Source organism: Macrotis lagotis, chromosome 8 (assembly GCF_037893015.1).
Source record: "Macrotis lagotis isolate mMagLag1 chromosome 8, bilby.v1.9.chrom.fasta, whole genome shotgun sequence".
Taxonomy (NCBI): Eukaryota; Metazoa; Chordata; class Mammalia; order Peramelemorphia; family Peramelidae; genus Macrotis; species Macrotis lagotis.
In genome coordinates, this window is record NC_133665.1 from 111,067,007 (window position 1) to 111,091,673 (window position 24,667).

The 24,667-nt window shown below is 34.2% G+C and overlaps 1 protein-coding gene across 1 annotated transcript in view; it reads right to left on the reverse strand.

Annotated features, from left to right (window-relative positions):
* The window catches only part of SFMBT1 (Scm like with four mbt domains 1), a 227,305-nt gene that overhangs the window by 87,782 nt on the left and 114,856 nt on the right, over window positions 1-24,667 (reverse strand). The window contains 1 exon segment of the mRNA XM_074198215.1: window positions 17,020-17,260. The gene's annotated coding sequence lies outside the window, so the exon portion shown is untranslated.

A 24,667-nucleotide genomic window follows, 5' to 3' on the forward strand; every position in this document is an offset into this window, starting at 1 on the left:
AGCATGCATCCATGCACCAGACTTGTCCAGGGAGTGCTTATGGTCAACCAAAGACTAGAGCACAGGCAGGAGAGCAGTCAGAGCCTCTGCTAAGAAAATGATTTGTCATCAAACACAGATGAGGACAAGTTAATGGATGAGACTTTTGACAGTGATGAGGAGTTGTATAAATTTTATGATAAATAAAACTTGAGTTCAATAACTGTATGTAATACTTTTTTTTTTCAAATTTTGGGCCTCAAACTTAAGGTGTGTCTTATACATGGGAGTATCTCATACACGGGGAAATACAGTATATACCATATCAATCAATTGCCTCCATGAAGCTTCCATTGTATTCTAGGCACTCCACATTTGAATTTAAGAATCCTTTGCAATAATAATCCTTGGCCCCCAGGTTGAGAACCATCTGACAACAGCTACCTACTGCAACTGTTCCAGTCCTTCCCAAGACATTAACATCAGCCTCCTTACTCCTTCAAGCACTAAGTTGATTTCACTTATCTAACTGGAAAGACTGCTGAAGACCTCTATGAACTCCCTAAATTCTAAACCTCTCCATGTTCTTATCTATCATCAATCCCTTCCCTCTAGTCTCAAAGGAAGAGAAAGTCCTTCATGAGATTTATGGGAAAATATGCATTAGAATCATACTGGAGAATTCATGCACAAGTAAAGATCTGCATTGACAGTAGGTATAATTCAGACCAATTAAATAATGACTCCACCAAATTACTAAATTAATGAAGCTTTATTGCAGTTCCAAATTAGTTGAATGTTTTTCTCTAATCTAGAACCATATATAAACAATATCCTTAAAGAAAATGTGCTTCAAAATTGTCTTAAATTATCTTTTATTCTATCCAATTTTCATCAGGTCCTAATAATTCCAATACTTGGCAATAGCAGAAATTTCATATTAACTCTAAATCATGCTAGAAACCCATTAAATACTTGTTGAATTAAATACTTTGAAGCAAAGACCTTGTTATTATATTGCAAAACATGCCTAACTTAAAATTAACTTTCTTGTGTAACCAAGAAAGAAACTACCCTTGTGTAGTTATAATAAAAGTGTGTGCTTCAACTAAATCCTGAGCTAGGCAAGGCAATTTAAGGAAACTACAATTATGAAAATGAAAAATCAATCTTTGTATTAGATAATATTTCAAGTAAATTCTTGAAACAATTGAGTGCTAGCATAGTGTTGGGTTTTCATTTTCTCAACTTGCATTGTACAATTTTTAAAATTGGTTCTTTACCAATTTTAAATTTGTTATAACACACCTAGAGTATTTATGTATGTATGCAATTTAGCATGTTCAACATAAAGGATTATTCAATAAAAGTTAAGATCATTTAAAATCTGACAGATTCTGGCACAAGAATGAATATTGTAAAAATCTAGTTTTTAAGTTTATAAAATAATAAAAATAAGAAATATTATGTGACTTTACATGATCACTAAAGAAACCATACCAAAAACACAATTTTAAAAGAACATATCTACAACTAAAATAACTTATTATGTAATAAGGACATGGGTCTTTGTCCTAACCCACAAGAGCAATCATCTGGACCCCGTTCCCTGCAGGTTATTTAGTGTCTTCTTAAAAGTCCCTGAACTAGGAAGAAATTAGAAATCATTAAGTCCAGTTCTCTCATATTACAAGATTAGGACACTGAGACTGGGGAAAAAACTCATAAAATATAAAGTATTGAAAAAGGACCTCAGGGGCGGCTAGGTGGCGCAGTGGATAGAGCACCGGCCTTGGAGTCAGGAGTACCTGGGTTCAAATGTGACCTCAGACACTTAATCATTACCTAGCTGTGTGGCCTTGGGAAAGCCACTTAACCCCATTGCCTTGAAAAATCTTTAAAAAAAAAAAAAGACCTCAGAAGCACCTCCAAATAGTAAGCAGACTTTGCTTGAGGACCAGAAAGACCAGAGACTGAGTAACCTGCCTAAAGTCACACAGGCTGCAAGCAAGTGGCAGTGTCCTCTCTCCCCTGTTCAGATCCTCCAACTTCAAAGTCTTTTCCTTCTAAGAAGTCTTTTTATTTTTGTTTTATTTTTATATTTTGAGAATGGGCTGCTAAAAGACTGACAAGTAACTAAATCATACCTGAAAAAACAAAAGGCCATTTGAAACCACCTGAGAGGAAAATATAAAATAAGAAAATGTTAAAAACTAAAAAATATGATATCGAAACACAAATATTGGAAAGCCCATGGCAATTAACTGAATCTGTAATTTACAAATGAATTATAGAAGGATGAATAGAAATCTTACAAAATTAAAAGGGTATGAGAAGGTTGTGATCTATACCCCTGAAAGGAGTGCCCACAACAGTGGGATCAATGAATATTGATTCACTCCAGGACTGGAGTCCTTGAATAGTTTTCAAACTAGTAGTAGTTACTTTTTTTTAATAGATAGCACAGCTTAAAAGAATAATATAATAAGATCCCAATCTGAAAAATCAGTCAATTTCATTCCATTTCTTCCCCTTAATCTACCTCCACACATTGAATGGCAAGACAATGTGTGTGCTATTACCTGACACCAGTGGCTTAGTGCTTAAACACATGATGGGCATTGGAAAAGCAAATGGAATGGGATGGGAGTGTTTATTTCCAGTCACAAAAAGGCTCAGAAAATTATAGACCATTTTACAGGTAGGAAAACTAGACATTAAGTCATTAGTTTATTGTTATAGAAAAAAACAAGCTACCAGTGGCAAAATTCAAACCCATGACATCCTGACTCCAAATCAAGAACTTTTCAATACACCACACTTCCTTTCGTCACCTAGGAAGCATTAAATATTTGAATGAATGATGACAGTATCAATATGGGCCACAAGAATAATCTGGAGAACTTTATGGGGGAGATAGGGCTTAAACTAGACTCTGAAGGAAAGGTAGAAGTGTGTTAAAAATGTTTAGGGTGGAGGAATGGAATAAACAAACGTTCATAAGAAACATGGCTCATCTGATAGGCAGTAAAGAAAACACCTTAAACAAAAAGCATTATGAAGTGAAAAGGAATTAACCTAATATCAATATCTGAAAACATTTGATTAACAAATTAGGAGATTTTAAAAGTTAGGGATCCTTTCCTACTTCCCTTGCACCCCTAAATGGATAGTCACCTCTATAAACTTAGAGACTTCAATGAAGAACCAAAAGAGCAAGTCAATCCTCAAAGCAGTAGGTCCTCTCATTTTTGATTCACTTAAATGACAACCATGAGGCTAATTAGAAGAAACTCCAGGGAGCACAGAGAAGGAAATAGGAACAGGAGAACAGGAATGAATAGAATAGGCACTCACCACCCAAAAAGCAAACAGATAAACAAAAAAACACCTTGGAAAGCCATTGACACCCAAAAACCTTAAGATCACCCCTTGCTAAAGCAAGGAATGATACATTCCAAAGTAGAAAAAGTAGAGACAAAGAAGGAATACAACTAAGAATTATCATTAGAGAAACTCGGACATAATCTTCAGGTCACGGTAAGAAAAAAGCTAAAAAGATAAAGACAGCTAGGTGGTGCAGTGGCTAGAGCACCCACCCTGGAGTCAAGAGGACCTGAGCTTAAACTGGACCTCAGACCTTTAATAATTACCTAGCTGTGTGACCTTGGGCAAGTCACTTAACTCCACTGCCTTGCAAAATCAAAACAAAACAAGACAAACAAAAAAAGAATTATATTAGGTAGACTCTAAAAATGACCTGATTATAGCACTGGACAAGCTGGGAAATGTAGTGTGTTGTCATGTAAGTTACCAAGTCCAAACAAAGCTGCTGATGTTGTAGTTCTCAAAAAGATAAAGAAGAAAGTCTGCAAAGGCTGAACTTAAAAATGCTCACTACCATATTTTTATACCAAGCTTTCAAAAAATCCAGTCTACTCAATCAATCTCTACTCCCTTCACCAGGGCAAACTGAAGATCAGGTATTTTATAGGAAGAAAAAAAAGAAACTATCTCTGGAAGAAGTTCCCTGCCTTTAAGATCACAGTTAGAGATGTACTAATTAACAGCTACAAAGCTAATTTCTAGCTTGGAATGCTCTAGACAAAGATGATTCCAGGCACAGGGGGGTTTCAGAAAAGAACAAAATGAGAGACTAGGCAAGTGGAGCCACCTCTAAAATAGAATTAACATATAGCTAGAAAGTCCAAGCCCAAGAAACCACATCACTCCAGATCCTTGACACTCCTCTACAGCAAAATCACTAGAAAGAACAATTTATAAAAATAATAAAATTCAACACTCCTCCATCTTCATGTATATTAATGAGATTTATTAAGAATAATTATGCTTTTGTAGTTGGAAAAAAAACCAAATAAAATGTTTAAATTTTTAAAGACAGAATAATCATTAATAATCATTATGTAGGGCAGCTAGGTGGCAGTGGATACAGCACTGGCCCTGGAGTCAGGAGTACCTGGGTTCAAATCCGGTCTCAGACACAATAATTACCTAGCTGTGTGGCCTTATTAGGCAAGCCACTTAACCCCATTTGCCTTACAAAAAAAAAAAAAACCTAAAAAAAAATAATCATTATGCACCAGGAAAGGTAGATTTCTGGTAGATTCCCAGCACTCTTCCCTTACCTGTTTGATAATCAATGCTTTTGTCAATGACCTAATGGAGATATCTATGGAATATTTGTCAAATCTTCAAATAACACTATTTTAGGGGCGGCTAAGTGGCACAGTTGATAGAGCACTGGCCCTGGGGTCAGGAGTACCTGAATTCAAATCGGGCCTCAGACACTTAATAATTACCTAGCTGTGTGGCCTTGGGCAAGCCACTTAACTCCATTTGCCTTGCAAAAACCTAAAAAAAAAAAAACCAAAAAAAAACAACACTATTTTGGAGGGAAACTTAACATGCTGATAACAGAATCTGTATCCAGAGATATTATAGCAGGCTTCACTGTTGGGCTGAATCAAATAAAATTAAATTTAAAACTTGGGGGAAAAAAAGAAAGAAAATTGCCCTACTAAAGCTCTCTGCCTTCTCAAATAACCTTGCATTTTCTTATTTGTATATTTAATTGTATATGCTCAGAAGAACAAGCATTATGTCATTTTTGTTTTTAGGACATTCATTTGTAGTCAATAAATGTTTAATGCAGTTGAATAGTTGAAATGCAAAAAAAATAATTTTGCTTTAAAATAGGGGTATACCTATACTAATATCTTTACAGATATATATCTAGACTTTTAACCAACAACATTCAAGGAATGAGGAAATTCAATCTACAGAGATGAGCTGTTTTCAGATATGTGGAAGAGGTATTAAATTTGTTCTGTAAGACAAAACTGATTCTGTCTTACAATCTATAATGTGTTGGTGACTTCTGTTTAACCTAAAGATAAATGTCTTTTACTTTTCTATTAGAAATGATAAATATTAATTTTAATTTTTTCCTCTTTCCTTTACTTTATTGCTCATGAGGGTCTATATTTTTGGGGGGAGGGGTATTATGTTTACACTTAAACAAGAATATTTTAATAATGCATAAAAAACATCATTTGTACAAAATAAAATAAATATAATGAAATTATAAAAAAATTTTAAATTAAAAAAAGAAATGATAAATACAATGTTTACAAAGAAGCATTATATGAACTCATACAAAACAAAATTAAGTAGAACCAGGAAAAAAAGGCACCCAGTAATTAACTAGAATAATGTAAATGAAAATAACAGTAATCAAAAAAGATTGCTGTGAAATTATGACAAAATTTGAACCTAAAGATGAAATGTGTTAATGTATTTCCCTCACATCTTTGCAGTATTACAGGTATAACTTTTCCTCTAGCACCCCATCATTCAGCTTTTCCTGAGACCTGGCTTCATCAGATAACATAGTCTCCCTATCTACTTTTTCCAACCCTGGTTGCCCCTCTGCTCTTTGGTCAAGGCAGGGTTGTTGGATTACTCCTTTCTCTCCACTGCCACTTCCAGATTTTCCTCCTATCTCAGAAACTTCTCTTGATTTGAAGTTCATGCTATATTTATACATCAATGACCCAATCAAAATTGTGGTGGTTATTTTCTATAGAACCCCCAAGGTTTTAATTCCTGAGAAAGGTATCAATGAGTTTGATAAATGGCTCACAAAAATCTACTCCTCAAATATTGCCCTCACACTAGAATTAATAAATATATTACCTACCATTGACAGATCTACATTCCAAAGACATCCAAAAAAAGGGTCGGAAAAGGGTCTATTCATTAAAAAATATGTATAGCACTTCTTTTTGTAGTAAAGAACTGGAAATCAAAGGGATATTCATCAATTGAAGAATAGCTAAACAATTTGTGGTTTATGATTGTAAAGAAATATAAATGTGCTATCAAAGAAGTGACAAGCAGGATTACTTCAGAAAAATCTGGAAAGATTCACACGAACTGATTCATAATGAAGTGAAAAGAACCAGAACAATGTTGTACACAATAACAGCAATATTGTTCAATGAATAATTGTGAATGACTTAGCTATTCTCAGCATTACAATGATCCAAGACAATTTCAAATGAGGAAGCATACTATCTGCCTCTAGAAAAGACTTAAGCATGTTATTTTTCACTTTCATTATTTTTCTTCTATTCAAGTTTTCCAGTACAAAATGATGAATAAAGAAATGTTTTACATAATTGCACATGTATAACCTATATCTGAATACTTCCTATCTGAGGGAGAGGTAGAATTTGGAACCCAAAACTTAAAATAAAAATGATTTTTAAAATGCATATTACCTCTCCCATTAATAACCTCATAGCTAAGTTCCTCAACACTCACTTCTCATAAGCAACCTCTTTCCTCATCGGAGTCACATACAAAAATGATCTTCAATTACTCACAAATACACTACCTCCAAGTACAAAAATTACAAAATCCTCTTATCTGACCATAATCAATTGACTTTTCATCTGTTCCTCTGCTTTCCCTTATCAAAGGATACTCTTCCTTCATTTCTCTCCAGCCATCTTCTCTAAACTAACTATTCTCTTCTTGTACCCCTCTCTTGACCACTTAGTCAACTCCAAACTATCTTCTTATCTTGAATCCCTATCCCTATCATATCACCAAATTTTGCCCTGCCATCTCTCAGCTTGGATTACTTCCACCAGTCACTGTCTTTACTTTTTTACATACATGCCATTGTACAAAGAAGGAAAAAAAAAAACCATGCAACCACTCTACAAGGGTCCACTACAAATTTATGTCAGACAACCTCAACTGTTCAATACTGATAGGCAATCCCTGTTATGCCTCCCTTATCCATTCACTATCACACTCTTCACAGCAGCTCTTCCAAAGCTTTTCATCCTTTCTCAAGCTTCCCAAATCTCCTCTTCTTCCAACCTCTCGGCTGAAATCCTTGCCTCTTAATTTACTCAAAAAAAATTGAGACTATTTTCTGTGACCTTCCTCTTTTCCCCTCCTTCTCATCTATCACTCAAATGTTTTACATAACTATTTCCTCCTTCACCCCTATCTAACTGGATGAAATGGCCCTACTCCTTCCCAAGACTCTCCATTCTACTTGTCCAAGTGATCCCTCTCGACTCCTTCTCCTTCAACAGACTGACCCCTAATGGCACACATACTCATCACTCATTTTTAATCTCTCCCTGTCTTCTGCCTCATTCCCTACTTCCTGTAAAGATGCCCATGTCGCCCCTATCCTGAGAAAATCCCACTTGATTCTTCTTTCTAAGCTAAACTATTGCCTAGTGTTCCTCATTCTTTTGTAAATATTATATGCTTATTTATATGTACATGAAAATGTGTGTTTGTATATAGACATATATAGTCAACAAGGAACAATGAAGAATAAAAGAAACTTGTAAACAAAATTTTAAATTTTTCAAGAAATGGGGGAGGGAGAAACTAGGTGGCACAGTGGATAGAGTAACTGCCCTGGAGTCAGGAGAACCTGAGTTCAAATACACCTCAGACACTTGATACTTACTAGCTATGTGACCTCAGGGCAAGTCATTTAAACCCCCCTGCCTCACAAAAACAACAACAAAAAGAAATTGGGGGGGGGTGTCTTATTAGGAAACAATTGTGTCAAAACAAAATACAACATCAGTAAAATAAAGCTATAATACAATTCTTCTGTTAAATGACTGACAAATCTGACACCTCACATACTTGATCAAACAAGTACATAGGTTAAGCAACCAGGAAGGATGAAACAAGGCAAATCAGTACTTCTAAAAGGGTCATAAAAAAGAACACCAAAACCTTTAAATCAAAAAACTCAACTTAAGCAGAATACAAAACTGAAATAAAAAATGTGGGTGCCAGAAATATGCTAGAGAAACTTTCACATGCTAATAAGGCTTAGAATGTTAAACAATAAACCCTGACTGCCCCATTCCCAAAAAAATGCTTTAACCTGATTTGCTAACAGTGTTCTGAATCAAATTAATATATTTTCTAGTCTTATGCTTTCATAACTCCCTTCAATGATACAAATCAACAACTCACATGTAATTTCAATCTTAACAGAACTGGCTAGGACATCAGAGCAGGATTTGAATAGAATCCAATCACAGCACCATAAGTTTGGAGGAGATAGGGTCATCTAGTTTAACCTCATTTTACAGATAAAGAAACCAAGACTCAAAGAAGTTAAGGACCTGCTTCAGGATAACACAAGCAGTGTTTGTACACAGGTCTTGTGTCAGTCCCAGTCTTCACCACTGTATCATGTTGTTTCTCTCCAAAGTCAACACTAAACATTACCTAATTTTATTTCTCCCAAGATTTTCAAATATATATTTATCTTATGTAAGAATCTATAGCTTCTTGCAAAAAAAGCTTTTTGAAAAAAATTCATAAAATCCCTGATACATTAAATACCTGCATGAGAAAAAAAAAAACCTCAAATGTCTGAAGGAGGAAAAACACTGAACAAACCTCCCAAGTTAAGTTCATTCTCACAGCTGAAGCACACACCTCCTACCTCACCTTTGAAAATTCTAGTTGTCTTGGAATGTGATATTATGACTACAGAGTCTCTGGCCTGTGAATCTTTTGAGTAAAAACTGGAAGCTGCATAAAAACAATTATGGTTCATTAAAAGCAGATGGCTCACTTGAAGAGGAGGAAAACCTCAAATGAAGCTAAACACAATAGGAAATGAGATTGGAGCACCTGATGCTGCAGAGAATTTAGTATTTTCATAGGATCATTGAGCAAGTCTGCAGAAGAGTAAGGAGCATATAACCTAGACTTGCCTTTTGCTGAGTCCAACTACTTGTAAATAATGAACAAGAAAAGTTAATTTATTGTCCAGGGAAGAAAAATCAGAAACCAGAGTTTATCTGGTACCAAAAGGAGATAGAAAAATTCACCACAAAATTAGAGCCTTTCCTCCCCTGCTTCCACATTCCTTCATCCCTGATTCACCACTAGGCTGTTGCCATCTTCCCTGGCACTACCTCCAAGGTCCTCCAAGCCTTACCCTGCTTTGCCTTTAGACTCCTAACACTGTCATATGACTTAGTAATGTAACCAAAGGACTCCCTGGGTCTTTCTTCAATAGTGCAATTGAACTTTCTTTAATTAACCATCTCACCCTCATTAAAGGATGAGCTCCTTTGAGAGTAGGAAAACCCCTGGATTTTTCTATTTCTATCCCCAGAATTAAGCACAGTGCCTGGCATATAGTTGGGGCTTATTCATTCATTTAGAATGAAGGGGAGGGGGCAGCTAGGTAGTTCAGTAAATAGAGCACTGGTTAGGAGTCAGGAGGACCTGGAACTGAACTGAAATCAGACAATACATACTAGCTGTGCGACTTTGGGCAAGTCACTTACGTCATTACCTTACAAAATCAAAAAATAAAATAAAATATCATTTCAATGTGACCATAATGGTCCAATGTAGCTTAATGAGATGAACTGCCAGTTTTTTCCAAATTATTTTCAAGATACTCTTCCCATATTTCAACATTTCAATTTGAAAATACTTCCCAAATTCTGATTGAATGAATTCAATCAGAAAAAAGTTTCTGTGTCTAAGAAAGCAAGCAAATTAATTATTATATGAAACAAAGTGACAAATATATTTCAAGAGTGATTACAAACCATTTTGGAGTAGAAATACCAGTGCTGCTTGCTCTCCATACAAGAAAATCAATCCAGTCTCATTCCTAAAAATCATCAGATAGCATCTGTGTCTATGGGCTGTTCAAAAAGCACTAGAACCTACAAAACCTTTGGTGTCTACCTGGCACTTGACTTTCACCTGTGGTGCCAAGCTACAGCAGGCACAGTGATTCCACATAGGTAAACTGACTCAGCAGATAGGCTAACCGGGGTTGAAGGTAACAACATGCTTCAAAACCCATTGGTGAATTAGTTCACACCCCAAATATGTGAATGCTTCCTTTGACAGACTAGGCAGGTGAGAATAGTATGTTCCAAAGGCCAAGAAGGTGGCTGAAGCAGGTGCTGTGGAGAGCTTAGAGCTTAGTCAGACCCTAAAAACACCCAAGACATCCACTGCATCCTAGGTCATTACCAAGCATCTTGAGATCTTCTTATCACTGGACTTTAATGATATTGGAAAAGAATGAGGCTGATAACTGTGCAACTCTGCCTCACTTATATCAAATTCATTCATGCACAAGTCAAGACATCATTGTTTCTTTTCAAAAACAAGAAGAAACAACAAATTATATGTACACATATATTTGCACCTATATTCATATAAAGATGCATGTACACATACCACTAAATTTAAAATTATTTATTTTGAAATTTTCTTATTGCTATAGCCCTATGCAAACATAAGACTAAAGTAATGAAATCCCTGTAAAGTTGTTGCAAAAAACTTTACACTGTCCTTTGCATAGGACAAGCACTTTTGTCCTATCTTTGTCATTCTCCAAACAATTCCTTCTTTGTTTTTTATATAACCTCCTGAAGTCTGGAGGATTTCTGAACAGTAGAAAGAAGGTTGGTTTCATGAGTCAAAAGAACTGGGTTTAAATCCCATTTATGACATAACTTTGTATGACCTTGAGCGAGGAAAATAACCTAAAGTCTTGGTTTCCTCATCTAACAAAAGGAGGTAGACCTAGACTGGACGGCCCTTGAGTCATCTTCCCAAATTCAATTCATAGATTCTAAGAAAAAGGATTCTATGACATTGATTTCATTTGTTTCAAAACTTAAGGTGCACATGATTTTTTTAAAAATAATTATTTTTTAAAACTATCAAAATTAAGGTATAAAATTAATTAAGACATTTTGTGAGTTAAAGCTCAGTGAAATTGAGATAATCAAATATGGGGGGGGGGGGAGATTAGAAAGGTTTTAAAACAACAAGCCAAGTCCAGCCCCATCTTCTTTAGATAAAATATCAATTTCAAAAGCATGTAACTCAATGAAAGGAGAATTTCTACAATCAGCCAAGACTAGGATGGCTTCCTTATCAGGAAAACTGCAGGAAGGCAGGCCAATAGGTGAGACTGGCTGAAATACTAAATCATTCCATGTATCAACGAAAGATATTATTTAATATTAATAGCACTTAATACTTCATATTAAATATTATTTAATATTAAATTTTAATATTAAAGGTTACAGAAGCAAGTACAGCAACAAAAAGTCTTGGTGCCCTTCAAAAATAAATACTTCCCAAAAAGGCGAACTTTTACCTATCCTATATTATATACATATTATATAATATTATATATATTATATGGAATGTATATTTATATATTATATACTTTTATATACAAAAAATGTTTAAGCCATAAAATAGAGAAAAAAGTATACAAAATAAAGTATGATCATTAGGTCACATGATATGACCTCAAATAATATAGGAAAGGACTAAACATATAGTAATGAGACAGAAAAAAACTCTAAATGGAAGAATGACAATAATGTATACACAAATAGTTGTCAAAAGTTCAGCAGAATGGATTATGACTTTTATTATTCCTATAAATATAAATTTTCTTCCACATTGTAATTTAGCACATTTAAATTTCTGCACATTTAAACTGACTGCAGTACTGCAAAGATGTTAACTGAAAACCTAGTAATATCTATATTTCAGATTAAGAAATTCTTAGCATCTGATTTTTTAATCATCTTTATGTTTTAAAGTGTGCAAAGTGCTTGCTTTACAACAATCCATTGAGATTTGTAGAAAAAAAACATTATTATACTTTTTTTATAGAATAAACTGATTCCTTGACAGATTAAGGGATTTGTTCCCAGTGACGTTACTAAGTTTTAATTAAATATTAAGTAACTCCCCAAGTGCTTTTCTTGTTTTGGTTTTTAGGGAGAAGAGGCAACATTCTCCGTAGCTCCTTCTCCTTCCCCAATAGCTCTCCTTAACAATTAAAAAAGGAAAAACACAATTTTTACAACAATTTGGTATAATTAAGCAAAATATGATCACCTATTTGCCACAATCTAATATGTCTCATTCTGCATCTTGGGTCAATCACTTCTCTTGTCTGCAGGTAGGCAAAATGCTTCATCATTAATTCTCTGGAGTCATAATTACTTAGTGCATTGATCATCATTCTTAAGTTTTTCAGAGTTGTTTATCATTACAAGATTTCAGTATAAATTATTCTGATTCTGACCACTTATTCTACATAAGTCCGAGATTTCTCCAAATCTCTCCTTTTGTTATTTCTCATTATACAAGATGGCATTGCATTCATATGCCTCAGTTTTTTCAGTTTTTCCCCAACTGATGGACAGCCCCTCCCTCCCCCAACTCTGGTTCTCCAGACCTGTGCTCCTACAAAAAGGACAGATATATTTTTGAACATATGGATCTTTTTTCTCTTTCTCTGAACACTTTATAAGTATAAAGTCTAATTACTTTTTGGACATCTTTCCAAATTGCTGGACCGGTCCAATTCAAAATTCTACCAACAATTTTGCCTTTTTCCAGACAACAACTGTAATTTTTCCTCTTTTTTTTTAGCATATTTACCATTGATAGAAGAGAGATGAACCTCAAAGTTTCTTTAATTTTGATTTCTCTACTTCTGATTTGGAGCATTTCTTCATATAGCCATTGACTGCTTGGCTCTTTTCCTTTGAGAGTAGCCTGACTTTTGTTAGCCATTTGTCTTTGAGGAATAGCTGTCACTCTTATGCATTTTAGTCAAATATCTTAGATATCAAACCTTTTTTCAGAGGAGCTTGATGCAAAATTGTTTAACCTTTTAAAAGTGAAACTCTAGGGTAAATCTGTATTATGCAGTACTGGGTGCCATCTTTAGGAAGGGAGTTAAAAGGGCTTTGCAAATCTTAATCTAAATATTAGGAAGGCCAAAGGAAGGTTCCTTTCAAGTAATAAATAAGCATTTAGTATATGTCTACTAGATAGTAGGCATAGAATTAAGCACTGATTATACCACCAAAAAAAAAAAAAAGGCAGTCTCTGTGTACTGTAGCTCACAGCCTAAATAGGGGAGAGACAAACAAACTAGATATTTAGATATAGATAGAAAGACAGAAAGACAGATAGGCAGACATAAGAGAAAGAAGGCACCAGAATTAAGAGTTGGCAAAGACCGCTTTACAGAAATAGAAGCAAAAGCAGTTCCACAAAAAGGAAGGGGGCGGGGGGCAGGGAGGCCACCAAACCATGTAGCCAGTTAGCCTGCTAACTGTGGATCTGGGACTAGCTCTCAAGAGCAAAGCAGATGCAACTGAATGGAGAACCAGCAGATGTCAGCATAGCAAAAGCAAATCAGAAAAAGGCATTTATAGGCCAGGAGTTGAGCCTGGTAGCTTAAGGGAGGTGCAAGATTAACATAGTAGGGGTGGCTAGGTGGCGCAGTGAATAGAGCACTGGTCCTGGAGTCAGGAGTACCTGGGTTCAAATCCGACCTCAGACACTTGATAATTACCTAGCTGTGTGGCCTTGGGCAAGCCACTTAACCCCGTTGCCTTGAAAAATCTAAAACAAACAAACAAAAAAAAAAGATTAACATAGTAATTTGGTAGAGTGAGACACAGTCTGAGAAGGATGAGTGGTCTAGGTTAAGTAACTGTTTACTCTTCATGTTTTCTCTCCCACAGTGTTACAGAAATACATTATAGGGGCAGTCTCCTTCATTTACTTTGCCATTGTGTTTTAATGTTGTTATTTCATGATTATGAAAAGTGGCATCTCATAAAGCAGAGGAATATAAAATCAATTTAAGGAAAGTTTGGTAAGAGATCCAATTCAGCAGAGTCAATCCAAGGACATTAAAGGATGAAAACTGTATAGGGAGGCCAAAAAATAAAACGAAAACAGATTTCTATTACAACTCTAACATCACAATGTTCTAATATGATAATAGAGAAGACATGAATGGAACTAAAGTAAGCAAAGATGGAAAAAAGGAGATTAATTAGACTAAATACAGAAAAAGACAATCCACAGGAAAGGTGGCACAATTATGAGGGCACTATGGAATCAATTCACAAGGTAAATGAAAGAAGGGAAGACAACAAAGGAATGATGAGAAAAGGTCATAACAATACTTTTTAAAAAAGAGAACTACCCATTTTAAATGACTATTTCCCCATTTATACAAAATGTTCATGAGATCATATCCATATGTATTGAGTGAATCCTCAATGAGGGAGGTTATTAACAGACCTTTAATATAATATTTCATAAGGGACCATATCTTTTATGATTATGCAAATTACTAAAAGCTATAGGGCACACAAAATCATGTTGTTTTACTGTGGTTGATTATGAAAGAATAATTTGATTTGATAGATTTAAATGCTACATTTAAAACTTTCATCCAACAAGTTGTCTTTCATTATTATCAAAATAATTCTGAATTTCTTGAAAGTTATACCAGAAATAACCTTCTTCAATAACATCATATGAAGGATAAAGTAGAAAATCCTATGGTCACCAGAAACATTCACTAAAGTGAAAAAATATCTCACACCAAATACAAAAAAAAAAAAAGAGAGAATTCTGTGGATGGTGAGAGTCAAAAATTCTCTTATTTATAGATGACATCATGGTACCTATATCAAGCCCCAGAATACTATTGAGTCTTCTAGAAGAGATCTATAAGTACTAAAAAAAAGAGTTCAGGTTGATCAAATGTACAGAAAGAGACAAGTGAATGAACAAAGTCTACTGCTTAATTTATATGTATTTAAATGGAGAAACTATACAACTTCTACATCTGAAGAGAGAGAGAGAGAGAGAGAGAGAGAGAGAGAGAGAGAGAGAGAGAGAGTAAGTATGAGGGAGAAATACAAATGGACAATTAGGCCCTGCATTAATCAAAAAGAGTGGGTTAGGATACCTTCAGAAAAACTGTAAAACTCCTTTAATGAAACAAAACTTCTCTCAAAACAAAGACCCATCTTATTAATACCAATATTCTACTGGTATTGTTATAACATAGACAGATAATACAATATTTCCTTTAGGAGGAAATAAACCACTAATTCTTTATGTAAGTATGTAGTAGGAAATAAAGTACAGTGAAATAATCCCAGATTCTGAGTCAGAAGAACATTTGACTACTGGCTCCAAAGCTTGATAGAGCTAGGATGGTGTTAATTGCAGCCAAGGTAGCAATTGTTGCCGAAATCAGTCTAGGTGTTAATACCTTTATTTGATCCATCAATCCTAATAAATTTATACTCTCAGACACATTTAAATTACTACTTTATTCTTCCACCAGTTTATTTATCCCTAGTATCTAACCCAGTGCCTATCACATTATAGCCTAGCTGCCACAGTGGGTAGATAGGCTATATTATAACACAATACACTCCAAATAAACAGAAATAAGTCTCATATAGAAATGTGAGATCTCACATGGAGATGTGAATGGTCAATGAAAAAAGGGTGCAACATATGAGGAACTTCAAAAAACAAAAGTAAAAGATATCAGGAGGGGATGCACAATAGGAAAATATAGGCTGATCAAGTTAAGGATGAAGGATGACAGGTAAAGAGAGACCAAGTGCCACAATGATACGCTCATGATGTCAAGAGTAAATCAAGAAAGCCTCTGGCACAGCAGGAGGACTCCCCATGGTATACTTATGGGAGGATACAGACAAAAACTTATGACTGGCAGATATATGTGTGTGTGTGTGTGTGTGTGTGTGTGTATATATATATATATATATATATATATATATATATATATATATATATATATATATATATGGGTTGCAATTTGGATGACTGGAGATCAACTACAAATGAAGGAGCTCATACATTCATCTGCTTTGATTACTAATGTCTACTATAATGTGGTTTGACAAAAGAAAACCATCAGTGGAGACTCATGAGTTTTACTTTTGACCATCTATTGACACAAAACAAATTCCAAATCGAGTTTTAAGTTTTCAGAGGTTCTTGTCTGATGAATTATACTCATATAAGTTCATCTAAAATATCCCCAACATAGTCCTGAAACTATAATTATAATGTTCAGAAATTTATAAATTAAAATTTTAATATGGATTTCACTAGTTTAAATTAAGTGCTTCATAAAATTAAAATATCAAATATATGTATGAAAAGTCTGAAAGCCTAAATAATGCCCCATCAAAGCTAACTTTTAACATCTCAAAAAAAAATCTTTAAAACAAAAATCAATCAAGTCATTCAACTCCACATGATTATTCTCTTTTAAGTCTTTATATCCCGACTTTGCCATTTAATTGACCCTTCTAGTTTCTCTACTTCAAACTTTCCCTGTCTATTGCCTTCAAACATACCCATGTTATCCCCATCCCTCAAAAAACCCTCATTTAACCCAACCATTCCTATAAGTTATCATCCCATTTCTCTCCTCCATTTTGTGGCTCAACTCCTTGAAAAGTCTTTCCTTCAACAGGTATCTCCACTTCCTTTCTTCTCACTCTCTTAACACTCTATAGTCTGATTCCAATTTCATTACTAAACCAAAACTGTTCTCTACAAAGATATTAATGATGTCTTAATTACCAAATTTAATAGCCTTTTCTCAGCTCTCCTCTTTCTTGACCTCTCTTCAGTCTTTGACAGTGTCAACCAACCTTTTCTTGATATTCTCTTCTCTCTGGTTTTTCATAGGCACTATTCTCTCCTGGTTTTTCTCCTACTTATCTAATCACTTCTCAGTTTCCTTTGATGGATCTTGAGTCAGGAAACTTCCATTAACCAGGATACTTCAAGACTCAGTCATGGGCCCCCTTCTCTTCTCCTTCTGTAATAATAGTAATAATAACTTTTTTAAAGTACTCTGTAGTTTAAAAAAAAACACATTCTCACAATGATCCAATGATTATCTCCATTTTAAGGCTAGGAAAAATAAAGGTTAGAAAAATTAAATGACTTGTTCACAGCAATAGCAACAATAGTAATAATATTAATAAGCAAGTATTTTGTGACACTTTATGGTTTTTACAAAGGGCTCTACAAATACTTCATTTTTTTCTCACAACCCTGGAATTACTACTCCCATTTAACAGAAGCAAAAAACTAAGACAAACAGAGGTTAAGTTAAGAGTGCCCAGGATCACACCGCTGTGTCTGTGTTTGTATTTGAACTCAGGTCTTCCTGATTCTAGGTCCAGCATTCTACCCACTGTGGCAGCTAGGCTATAATGTGATAGGCACTGGGTTAGATACTAGGGATAAATAAACTGGTGGAAGAATAAAGTAGTAATTTAAATGTGTCTGAGAGTATAAATTTATTAGGATTGATGGATCAAATAAAGGTATTAACACCTAGACTGATTTCGGCAACAATCGCTACCTTGGTTGCAATTAACACAATCCTAGCTCTATCAAGCTTTGGAGCCAGTAGTCAAATGTTCTTCTGACTCAGAATCTGGGATTACTTCATTGTATTTTATTTCCTACTACATACTTACATAAAGAATAAGTGGTTTATTTCCTCCTAAATTTAATTCAATACTTAGTGACTGGCAAAAAGGCAAACAAGTCAAGGTTAATTAAGATCACCATATTTTTTTTAAAATATGGATTTCTAATTTCATTTCCTCCTGGAAGGATATTGCTTCTACCAGTGCAAAACCAGGAGAATATTATACACAGTAGCAGCAGTATTATACAATGAATAACTGTGAAAGACTTAGCTTTTATCAACAATACAATTATCCAAGACAAACTCCAAAGGACTCCTGATGAAAAATGGTGGGTGGGGGAAGGGGTAGAGAGTTTCTAAATACTATTAATTTCTATACTGTCAAAATAATTCAGTTAATATTTGTCAGTACTTTTTTCTCTTCTACCCTTGAGATTCCTTGAATGAAAACCATTTTGAACTCTTGTAACTTTTATTCTCAATAAAGAAAAAAAAATTTGTGTGTAGATTATTTCTGTCAAAATTACTGTGAAGTTATAACATTGTTTAAAACAAATACTTCAGAGTAGAACAATTCTTTCATTAGGTAAGGATCCAAACTATAAGAATCAACAATAGAGACAGCCAAACAAGAAAAATAAAAAATTTTTTAAATTCAATAGTTTATTTCACTTGCTCTTTTTTAAAACTGCTGACCAAGAATAAGCTGCCAATTCTATTAAACATAATCAAGTGACACTAAAACCACACTATAAATCAAAACTTAAAAAAAGATAGCCAGTAGTTATATACTCATCACAAAATGCTATGCTGGAACAAGATAAAGTCAATATTGCAATTTGTTCTTATAAAGCAATATTTCAACATGTAGTCTGGGCCCACAAAGGAGGTCTTTGAGAAGAGCTAAGTATAGCACTTTTATACAGCTCTCCAAACAGAATTGGCTTCTTCATAAGCCATTATGGGGAAAAGAGGAGGGAGGGAGATAGAAAACCCTCTCAACCTGCTAATTAGCTGGAACTCTAGTATTCATCTGCCAATTCAACTGGAAATAGTACAAAGGGGAGAAAAATAACTACTAAAAAATACTTGAAAATACATTCAAGAAACCAAAGCTTTCTAAAATACTCATTTTGTTATCCCTTATTACTCCTTTCTCTGCCAAAACTATTTCTTTTGAATTTGAAAGCTTCATTAAGTATGAATTACTAAAAAAGTTACCTACAAAATATTAAGTATCTATGAACTTTAATATAAAATATGTAATATTATTTCCAAAATGGGACAGTTACTCATTTTCAAATATGACAGTTAAGTATAAAGGGTAGTTAGTATAAGACCTAGACTTTGCTTTCATTGAAACAACTAGCCATTTCTAACACAGGAACTAAATTACTCTTGCAAAAAAGAAACCATTATGGAAAGAAAGTATATGGCAAACATGATTTTTTTCAAAGTCGTTACTGTTTCACCTTTAAAGACACAAATATGACATTTATTTTTTAATATATATGGTTGTTTAAACTATCATAGAAGGATGAATTAAATCTTACAGCATTTCTATCAAGTTGTTAAGGGGCATGAATCATCATCAATTTGCAATACGAAATTAGACAAGATCTGGATGTTTTCCATTAGTGCTCCAGAATAAATTTTACAATCTTCAGGCAAGAAGGAATTTTTGAAGTCATTCCTAAATAGAAATCACAAGTGAACAACCAATTTTTGCAGTTAAGAGACCTAAATTTCCTTAATAGAGAATTGGACAAAAAAAAAAAAAACTATGAAAAGGCAATTCTCAAGAAAAGCTATGAGTAACCATTAGGCAAAACTTTAAGAAGAGAAATTCAAATTATAGCTACTGTGTTGTTTCACTTCACATGCTTAACATTGGCAGATGACCCAAAAAATTATATTTGTTGATGGAGTTGTGGGACAAAGGGAACAACAGGAGAGTTCAGAATTTGTTCAGTCATTCTGAAAGGCAATTTGCAATCATGTCAAAAAAAAATAAAATAAAATCACTTATTACACAGAAATGAAAGAAAACTAAGAGAGTGCCCTGCAACTGGGAACAAATGAACAAAATAGAATATTTGAATGCAATGGAATATTATTGCATCCTAAGTAATGGGAAGATAAACAAATTCCTATAAAACCAGGAAGAACTGATGCAAAGTGAAATGAACAGAACCAGGAAAACAACTTAAATAATTACTACAATACTGTAAAGAAAAATAACCATGAAAGATTTTAAAACTATGAGCAATGATGCTTCCAGAGGCCTGATGATGAATCATGCTTGCCACCCCACCCATTCCCCCAATTCCAATTGGTAGAGAAGAGGTAGACTAGAATATCAAAGTGAAAAATGCATTTTCAACCACTGCCAATTTTGGTTGACTGTATTTAGTGCAGAGGAGGGGTTTTTTCTTGGGTGGGGGGAGAGAAGAAAAGTAGAGGAATACTGATATTGATACTAAAAAAGAAAGAATCACATCAATGAAACACTTTTAAAATATACAGAAAAAAACAAAACAAAGTTTAGAAAGGGAAAGAGAAAAGCAGAGTGATAATGGAACTATTCTGATAATTAAAAATACTATGTAAGAGAATATCAATTCTTTTTTCTGTTATTCTTTGTATAAGAAAATGTTCATGCTCATGTTATTGAGATTTATACATACATACACACACACACACACACACACACATACAGAGTTTATGATCTGTTTATATACTGTTAATGATCATTAACAAGAAATTTAACTAGAGAGCTACAGCAGAGTGCTGCATAAATAAAATTGGCCTGAGGGTTAAGAGATCTCAACTGGAGTCCTATGTGAATTTGTCCTAGGTTATCTTCCTCTCTGGATGCTAACTTCCTTGTCTGTAAAATAAGTGGGAAAAGTGGTCCAGGGATCCACAAAAAAACTATTTTGATAATACTAATAATATTAGAACATTTAAATTTCTAATATGGTCAATACTGATAGGTATAATCCTCATGAACAAAAGTTTTAACATTTATTTAGAAAAATTTTAAATTTTGAGTTCCATATTCTCTTTCTTCTTTCCACCTCCCCTCCTGAGAAGGCAAGCAATTTAATATAGGTTATACATGTACAAACATGCAAAATATTTCCATATTAGCCATAGCAGTAGAGATAGAACTCACCTATTTCCTCCAATCGTTTACAAGTGCTAAGAAGCCATTGAAGTATGAACTATAGCCAGACAATGAGGGTAAATAATGCTAGATGAGCCAAGGGACAAGACAAATTAGGAAGCAATGAATGCTGTGGCAGAAGCCATGACACCAGAAGGGAATAGGGCTTCTAGCAAGCTTCTACATAGAGAAACCTTCCTTGCTATTTGAAAATATAGATTTTTTAAAGAGTATGGAGGGAAATTATTCAAGGAATAAAATTTGTTATGGTCACAATACACTACAATAAAACTCAGGAAGAACCAATGCGGAAAAAAAAAAACATTCAAACAAAATGCAAAATGCACCAGGAATTAACACTAGGAAAGACAAGTATAACAAATGTTGCAATTTAAAAAAAAAATAATACCTGAACTTGCATAAACTGATGCTGAGTGAGATGAACAGAACCAGAAGAACACTGTACACTCTAACAGCAACTTGGGGTGATGGTCAACCTTAACAGACTTGCCCATTCTATCAGTGCAACAATCAGGCACAATTTTGGAGCATCTGCTATGGAGAATGCTATCTGTATCCAGAGAAAGAATTGTGGAGTTTGAACAAAAACCAAAGGCTATTACCTTTAATTTTTTTAAAAAAAGTTATCTTATTATGTAATTTTGTTATCTTGTATACTTTATGTTTCTTCCTTAAGGATATGTTTTCTTTCTCATCACATTCAATTTAGATCAATGTATATACCATGGAAACAATGTAAAGACTAACAGACTGCCTTCTATGGGGGGTGAGGGAGGGAAGCAAGATTAAGGGGAAAATTGTAAAATTCAAAATACATAAAATCTTTCTTTAAAAAGAATACCTCAAATAAAATCTTTAATAAAAAAATAAAAAGAATACCTGAAACAATTTAGGTAATTCTTCATACTTCATGATTTCCCCCCCTTCTTTTGCTATCAAGATTTCTTAATGTTTTAAAGACTTTTCAAATAAAGAAAGAAATAAAATATGTGGTTTTACTTATTAGGGTCAAATGCATCAAATAATACAAATGCTTATATACTTTATGCTTTTTGTAGTAAATAAGAGGAAATATTCTTATATTTATGTCTATTGGATCATTTCTTTACCCGTATTAGACCTTTTGCCTTGAGGCATCAGTATAATCCATCTATTAAACATGGTGAATTTAAAAAATAAACTAAAACTTCAAAACTTTATATGTAAGTTTCTACCATTACATTGATTTTTTTTCAGATTTTCAATAGTTTAGTTGTCATAAAAATGTAGCTTTACTTTCATCCTTACAGCAGAAGGGGCAAAAAAGATTGTGATGAACAGACGTTATAAATAGTAAGAAATATCTCATCTGGCTCATCCAATAAATTCTAAGACAATGAATTCAATGACACAAATACTATACAATTGCAATGAATGAAACAGAGAAAGAGTAATCTTATCTATTTCCAGGAATATGTTAATTCCACATGAGAAAGTCTATTAATGTAATTAACCATCTTAATTATATAAATGACTAAAAACATGATTATAATCAGCAGATGCAGAAACAGCTTTGGACAAAATCTCAACATATTTCTATTAAAAACTCTAGAAACTGGGGCAGCTAGGTGGCGCAGTGGATAGAGCACCAGCCCTGGAGTCAGGGACCTGAGTTTAAATCTGACCTCAGTCACTTAATAATTGCCTAGCTATGTGACCTTGGGCAAGTCATTAACCCCATTGCCTTAAATAAATAAAAAAATAATTTTAACTCTAGGAATCATAGGAATATACATTTTCCTTAAAACAATGAATATATTTGTCTAGTCCAAGGATAAACATTCTACATAATGGAGAAAAGTTAAAGGTTTTTCTAGTAATAACAAGGCTATAGTCAGGAAAGCCCATTATCACCACTATCTAACATAGTGCTAGAAATGCTAGCTAGAACAAAAAACAAGAAAAATAAACTGAGGGAATAATAAGAGTAGAACCCAACATTTATATAGCATCTACCTTGTTCCAGACACTGTATTATATGCTTGACACTAACTATCCCATCTGATTCTCACAACATTTTATTGTTGAGGAAACTAAGGCAAGCAGAAGGTCATACAGCAAGTACTTGGGTGGGGGTCATCTTGGCACTCAGGTCTTCCTGACTCCAGTCCTTCATCCAGTCTTCTCCACTTAGCAGCCCACAAAGTGAGAAAGTTCAGAAACAGGCAACAGCAGTGTGATTTAGACCCCAGAAGCAGAGATGTTTCTCATTTCTCAGAGATGCCACTCAATTTGGAGTGCTCACATCTAGGCCAGCCTATAGGTCAGGAATTTCAGACCAAAAAGAAACCTACAATTCTGAACCTGAGCCAACACAACTTCCAGCAGGCTGATAAGGCTGAGTTCAGTAGCATTCTACCATTATTCACACCCAAATCCAGGTCATGATTTTAAAGAGTTCAGATCAGGGCAAAAGGAATCAGACTTTGCCCAGGATCAGACCACTCTGGAAACATTGAAAGCTGTTGGCAGGTTCCCAATCTGTCCCTGAGATGCAAAAATAATATTCCCTCCAAAAATGTAACGAAATTCAGCTTTAACATCAACATCAGGAATTGGCTGGAAAAATGAGCAAACAAACAAGAAAGCCACCCTAAAGACCTATTATGGTGGCAGGAGACACACTGAAGACAAAAACCCAAAAGAGAATGACTCAAATATCCATAAGCAAAACCTCCACCAGAATCCATCATAGCTTAGGTACAAACTCAACCAGAATATGAAGCAAGTGTTTTACAAAAATTTTAACATGGGGGCAACTGAGGGGCACAATGAATACAGTACTGGCCCTGGATGTCAGGAGGACCTACATCCAAATCCAGCCTCAGACACTTAATAATTGCCTAGCTGTGCGACCTTGGGCAAGTCACTTAATCCCATTGTTTAGTGAAAACTAAAATTAAAAATAAAAAAATTAACTTGTCTTAATAAATGAAATGAGGACATTTCTATATATGACTAGCAAGATACAGCAGAAATAACTAGAAAGAGAAATCCCATTCAAAGTAACTTAAGATAAAATAAAATATTTGGGAGTCCACCTGCCAAGGCAGACTCAAAAACTTTTTGAAAACAATTACAAAACTCTCCTCACATAAATAAAATCAGATTTAAATACCTGAGCAAACATCAACTGTTCATGGATAGGTTGAGCTAATATAATAAAAATGACAATTCTACCAAAACTAAACTACTTATTTAGCATCCTACCAATCAAAATTCCAAAAAATTACTTTAATGATTTAGAATAAGTTGTAAGTAAATTCATATGGAGAAATAAAAAAAATCAAGAATTTCCAGGGATTCAATGCAAAAAAGTGCAAAAGAAGGTGGCTTAGACTTACCAGATCTAAAATTATATTATAAAGCATCAGTCATCAAAACTGTCTTGTATTGGCCAAGAAATAAGAGTCATGGATCAGTGGAATAGACTCGGTGCAATAGCAGGAAATGATTATAGTAATCTGCTGCTTGATAAACCCAAAGAGTAGAGCTTTTGGGATAAAAACTCTCTCTTTGATAAAAACTGTTGGGAAAATTAGAAGTTAGTATGG